Raw genomic sequence first — 6,699 nt, forward strand, 5'->3', positions numbered from 1 at the left:
CTAAAGGAGCATGTTTTAACCCAATGCAAGGGAGCTAAGAACCTTGATAAAATGTTACAGAAATTGCTAACTATAATAACCAGTTTAGAGAGGAACATATATGACCTGACGGAGCTGAAAAACACAGCATGATAACATCGTGAAGCATACACAAGTATCAGAAGCCAAATCAAGCAAATGGAAGAAAGGATTTCAGAGTTTGAAGATCATACTTGCTTAAACAAGGCGTGAGACAAGATTAGAGATAAAAGAATGAAAAGGATTGAACAAAGCCTCCGAGAAGTATGGGACTATGTGAAAAGACCATACCTACAATTGATTGGTATACCTGAAAGTGACAGGGAGAATGGAACCAAGTTGGAAAACACACTTCAGGATATTATCAGGAGAACTTCCCTAACCTAGCAAGACAGGCCAACATTCAATTCAGGAAATACAGAGAATACCAAAAAGATGCTCCTCGAGAAGATCAACCCCAAGACACATAATCGTCAGATTATGTAAGGTTGAAATGAAGGAAAAAATGTTAAAGGCAGCCAGAGAGAAAGGTCAGGTCACCTAAAAGGGAAGCCCATCAGACTAACAGTGGATCTCTCTGTGGAAACCCTACAAACTGGAAGAGAGTGGGGCCAATATTCAGCATTCTTAAATAAAATAATTTTTAAACCAGGATTTCATGTGCAGCCAAACTAAACTTCATAAGCAAAGGAGAAATAAAATTTTTTACAGACAAGCAACTGCTGAGGGATCTTGTCACCATCAGGGCAGCCTTACAAGAGCTCCTGAAGGAGGCACTAATTATGGAAAGAAAAAACTGGTACCAGCAACTGCAAAAACACACCACAATATAAAGATCAATGACTCTATGAAGAAACTTCATCAACTAATGTGCAAAACAACCAGCTAGCATCATGATGACAGAATCAAATTCACACATAACAATAATCAAAGTAAATGGGCTAAATACCCCAATTAAAAGACACAGACTGGTAATTGGATAAAGAGTCAAGAACAAAAGGTGTGCTGTACTGAAGAGGCCCATCTCACTTGCAAGGACACACATAGGCTCAAAATAAAGGAATGGGGGAATATTTACCAAGAAAATGGAAAGAAAATAAAAGCAGGGGTTGCAATCCTAGTCTCTGATAAAACAGGCTTTAAACCAACGTAGATCAAAACAGACAAGGAAGGCATAGTGGCACACACCTGTAATCCCAGCTACTCAGGAGGCTGAGGCAGAACCCAGATTCATAAAACAAGTTCTCAGAGACCTACAAAGAGGCATAGACTCCCATAAAATAATAGTGGGAGACTTTAATACCCCTGTCAGTATTAAACAAGTCAACGAGACAGAAAATTAACAAGGATATTCAGGACTTGAACTCACCTCTGGATCAAGTGGACCTAACAGACATCTGCAGAACTCTACATCCCAAATTAAGTCTTCTCAGTGCCACATGGCACTTATTCTAAAATCAACTACATAATTGGAAATAAAACACTCCTCAGCAAATGCAAAAAATAAAAATAAAATGGAAATCATAGCAAACAGTCTCTCTGACCACCGTGCAATCACATTAGAATGCAGGATTAAGAAATTCACTCAAAACTGCACAAACACATGGAAATTGAACAACCTGCTCCTGAAAGACTACTGGGTAAATAACAAAAGTTAAGGCAGAAATAACGAAGTTCTTTGAAACCAATGAGAACAAAGAGACAATGTACCAGAATCTCTGGGACACAGCTTAACTAGTGTAAGAGGGAAATTTATAGCACTAAATGCCCACATCAGAAAGTGGGAAAGATCTGAAATTGACACCCTAAGATCACAATTAAAAGAACTAGAGAAGCAACAGCAAACAAATTCAAAAGCCAGCAGAAGACAAGAAATAACTAAGATCAGAGAAGAACTGAGGGAGATAGACACATGAAAAATCCTTCAAAAAAGCAATGAATCCAAGAGCTGTTTTTTTGGAAAATAGTAACAAAATAGATATATTGCTAGCTAGACTAATAAAGAAGAAAAGAGAGAAGAATCAAATAGACACAACAAAAAATGATAAAGAGAATATCACCACTGTTCCCACAGAAATACAAACTACCATTAGAGAATACTATAAACACCTCTACACAAATAAACTAGAAAATCTAGAAGATAGGAAAAATTCCTGGACACAGACACCTTGCCAAGACTAAACCATGAAGAAGTTGAATTCCTGAATAGACCAATAAGAAGTTCTGAAATTGAGGCAGTAATAGCCTACCAATAAAAAGAAGTGCAGGATCAGATAGATTCATAGCTGAATTCTACCAGAGGTACAAAGAGGAGCTGGTACCATTCCTTCTGAAACTATGTCAAACAATAAAAAAAGAGGGACTCCTCCCAAACTCTTTTTTTGGGGTCAGCATCATCCTGATTCCAAAACCTGGCAGAGACACAACAAAAAAAGATAACTTCAGGCCAATATCCCTGTTGAACATCTATGTAAACATCCTCAATAAAATATTGGCAAATTGAATACAGCAGCACATCAAAAAGCTTATCCACCATGATCAAGTCAACTTCATCCCTGGGATGCAATGCTGGTTCAATATACACAAATCAATAAACATGATCCATCACATAAACAGAACAAATGACAAAAACCACATGATTATCTCAATAGATGCAGAAAAGGCCTTTGATAAAATTCCACATCCCTTCACGTTAAAAACTCTCAATAAATTAGGTATTGATGGAACATATCTCAAAATAATAAGAGCTATTTATGTCAAACTCATAGCCAATATCATATGGAATGGGCAAAAGCTGGAAGTATTCCCTTTGAAAACTGGCACAAGACAAGGATGCCCTCTCTCACCACTCTTATTCAACATAGTATTGGAAATTCTGGCCAGGGCAATCAGGCAAAAGAAAGAAATAAAGGGTATTCACATAGGAAGAGAGGATGTCAAATTGTCTGTGTTTGCAGATGACATGATTGTATATTCAGGAAATCCCATGCTCTCAGCCCAAAACTCCATAGGCTGATAAGCAACTTCAGCAAAGTATCAGGATACAAAATCAATGTGCAAAAATCACAAGCATTCCTATACGCCAGCAAAAGACAAGCAGAGAGCCAAATCATGAGTGAACCTTCATTTGCAATTGCTACAAAGATAATAAAATACCTAGGAATACAGCTAACAAGGGATGTGAAGGACCTCTTCAAGGAGAACTACAAAGAACTGCTCAAGGAAATAAGGACACAAATAAATGGAAAAAAAAATTCCATGCTCATGGATAGAAAGAATCAATATCATGAAAATGGCCCTACTACCCAAAGTAACTTATAGATTCAATGCTATTCCCATCAAGCTACCATTGACTTTCTTTGCAGAATTAGAAAAAAAAAAAAACTACTTTAAATTTTTGCCGGGCTCAGTGGCTCACGCCTGTAATCCCAGCACTTTGGGAGGCCAAGGCAGGTGGATCACCTAAGGTCAGGAGTTCAAGACCAGCCTGACTAACATGGTGAAACCCCGTCTCTACTAAAAATAAAAATAAAAAAAATTAGCCAGGCATGGTGGAGCACACCTGTAATCCTTGCTACTCAGGAGGCTGAGGCTGGAGAATCACTTAAACCTGGGAGGTGGAGGTTGCAGTGAGCCGAGATCACACCACTGCAGTCCAGCCGGGTGACAGAGTGAGACTCCATCTCAAGAAAAAAAAAAATTATATGAAGCCAAAAAATATCCCATATAGGCAAGAAAATCCTAAACAAAAAGAACAAAGCTGGAAGCATCACACTAACTGACTTCAAAATATACTACAAGGCTATGGTAACTAAAACAGCATCGTACTGGTACGACAACAGACATATAGATCAATGGAACAGAACAGAGACATTAGAAATAATACCACACATCTACAACCATCTGATCTTTGACAAACCTGACAAAAAAAAAGCAATGGGGAAAGGATTTGCTATCTAATAAATGCTGCTGGGAAAACTAGTTAGCCATGTGCAGAAAACAGAAACTGGAACACTTCCTTACACCTTAAACAGAAATTAACTCAAGATGGATTACAGACTTAAATGTAAAACTCAAAACCATAAAAACCCTAAAAGAAAACCTAGGCAATACCATTCAGGAGATAGGCATGGACAAAGACTTCATGACTAAAACACCAAAAGCTATTGCGGCAAAAGCCAAAATCGACAAGTGGAATCTCCTCAAACTAAAGAGCTTCCACACAGCAAAGAAAAAAGAACTATCATTAGAGTTAACAGGCAACCTACAAAATGGGAGAAAATTTTTGCAGTCTACCCATCTGATAAAGATCCAATATCCAGAATCTACAAGGAACTTAAAGAAATTTACAAGAAAAAAACAACCCTATCAAAAAGTGGGCGAAGGATGTAAACAGACATTTCTCAAAAGAGGACATTTTTGTGGCCAACAAACATATGAAAAAAAGCTCATGATCTCATGCCAGTTAGAATGGTGATTATTATGAAGTTAGGAAACACATGGTGGCAAGGCTGTGGAGAAATAGAAACATTTTTACACTGTTTGTGGGAAGGTAAATTAGTTCAACCATTGTGGAAGACAGTGTAGTGATTGATTCCTCAAGGATTTAGAACCAGAAATACCATATGACCCAGCAATCCTATTACTGGATATATACCCAAAGGTTTATAAATCATTCTACTATAAGGATATATGCACGCATATGTTTACTGCAGCACTATTTACAATAGCAAAGACTTGGAACCAACCCAAACATCCATCAATGATAGACTGGATAAAGAAAATGTGGCACATACACACCATGGAATACTATGCAGCCATAAAAAATAATGAGTTTGTGTCCTTTGCAGGGACATAGATGAAGTTAGAAATCACTATTCTCAGCAAACTGACACAGGAAGAGAAAAGCAAATATCACATCTTCTCACTAATAAGTGGGAGTTGACAATGAGAACACATGGACACATGGAGGGAAACATCACACACGTGGCCTGTGGGGGAGGTGGAGGCCAAAGGCAAAGAGAGCATTAGGACAAATACCTAATTCATGAGAGGCTTATGGGTTGATAGTTGCAGCAAACCACCATGGCACATGTATATCGGTGTAACAAACCTGCACATTCTGCACATGTATTCCAGAACTTAAAGTAAAACCAAAAAGAAAAAAACAAAAAAGAAACCCTATGGTTATGTACAATTATTCATAATATTTTTCAATTTTCAGTTTCCTGAGTTACTTCATGTATCTATTCCTTATAATTTATTGATACATTTACTTACCAAAAATTTATTATGTTAAGCTTCCAAAACAAATGGTAAATATTATGTATGATATTTCTTCATCTATTTTATACCTAATCATGGAAGCATAGAGGAAAGGGCATGGTTTTGAATTCAAGATGTCTTGAATTTGCATCATGGCGCATCCAATTATTCTGTAAACTTGGTCAAGACACTTAACCTCTCTGAGATTCAGTATACTAATATATAAAAAGGAATACTGATAATCTATCAAAATCATTGAAATATTAAAAATAGTATATTTTTTCACATCCCATATATAGTGTATGATAGGTATTATCTAATTTAAAACACACGGATTCAAATTTACATACTTTAATCAGTGCTAACTTTGTAGTCAACATTTATGTAAATAATTTTCTGAAAAACAATATTTATATTATTATTAAATTATGCCTTATATATTGATTATAGCTGTTTTCTCTACACCCTATGCTTCCGTTAATAAATGTAATGTAAAATTGGTTTTAATAGATTCTAGACTTTTAAGATTCTCAGTCAGTTTCATTTTAAATGTATATAACATTAATATATTTTTGGATTTTTATATATTAAAATGGCCAAAATAATTTATACATCAGCATGTCTGCCATGCAGCACAATGTGTGTGTATGTATATCTAGTCAAATAAATATTTAATTATTTTCTTTTTCTTTTTATATACTTAGCTAAACTGAAAGTACATTTCCATGTAGCTACAAATATTATAATTTACTATCAGAAAATTTTCATTATCTTTGAAAGGGGAAGTTGAGCCCTAGTCCTAAGCTCTGAAGATTGATGTGGAGTACCAGAATCTGACTTACTTTGTTGGCATAAGGCAGAAGCTGAGTCTGAACTTCTCTAGATACCTTTTGATGTCTCCATTCTTCTTCTCTGATTTTTGAACCATTTATATGTACAACTTCATGACAAAGGGCAAAAGGCTATGATGTAAGTTGGTCATGTTGCTACAATTAGAGTTCATGAGAATCATAATTGAGTTCTACTCTGACCTCATTAGTTCTAGTTTTCTTTGTTGGATCTAATTGGTTCACACACTCTCTTACTTTCTGTATAGTTTCTCTTTGTAATTACTGCTACTCTTGGCCTTCAGTGACTTCAGGCTCACCATAATAAAAAGATAAAACAGCTTTCTATAGATATCGTCACTGGATTTCATAAATCCATAAGATCTAATTTCTATAATAAATATTTCATATCACTCCTAGCAGTTTTACTTTCTTAACTGAACTCTGATATACAAATTCTAGATACGTCCTGTAGATAGAAAAATCTATAAAGAAAAGTGATAAATAAAATTAAATAAGCAATGATAATAGAAAATGACAAAGGTTTATTATACAAGTCCAAACAATAAAAAAATGGAGACTGCCACCT

General features: G+C 35.7%; 1 long non-coding RNA gene across 5 annotated transcripts in view; it reads right to left on the reverse strand.

Moving 5' to 3' along the window:
• The window catches only part of LOC131382512 (uncharacterized), a 134,597-nt gene extending 128,323 nt beyond the window's left edge, over positions 1-6,274 (reverse strand). For all 5 annotated transcript variants that reach the window (XR_009212052.1, XR_009212050.1, XR_009212051.1 and 2 more), the window contains exon 1: positions 6,126-6,274. This is a non-coding gene — a long non-coding RNA (uncharacterized LOC131382512). The remainder of the gene's footprint in view (positions 1-6,125) is intronic.
• Positions 6,275-6,699: the final 425 nt, after the last annotated feature.

Source organism: Hylobates moloch, unplaced genomic scaffold, assembly GCF_009828535.3.
Source record: "Hylobates moloch isolate HMO894 unplaced genomic scaffold, HMol_V3 SCAFFOLD_2, whole genome shotgun sequence".
Lineage (NCBI taxonomy): Eukaryota > Metazoa > Chordata > Mammalia > Primates > Hylobatidae > Hylobates > Hylobates moloch.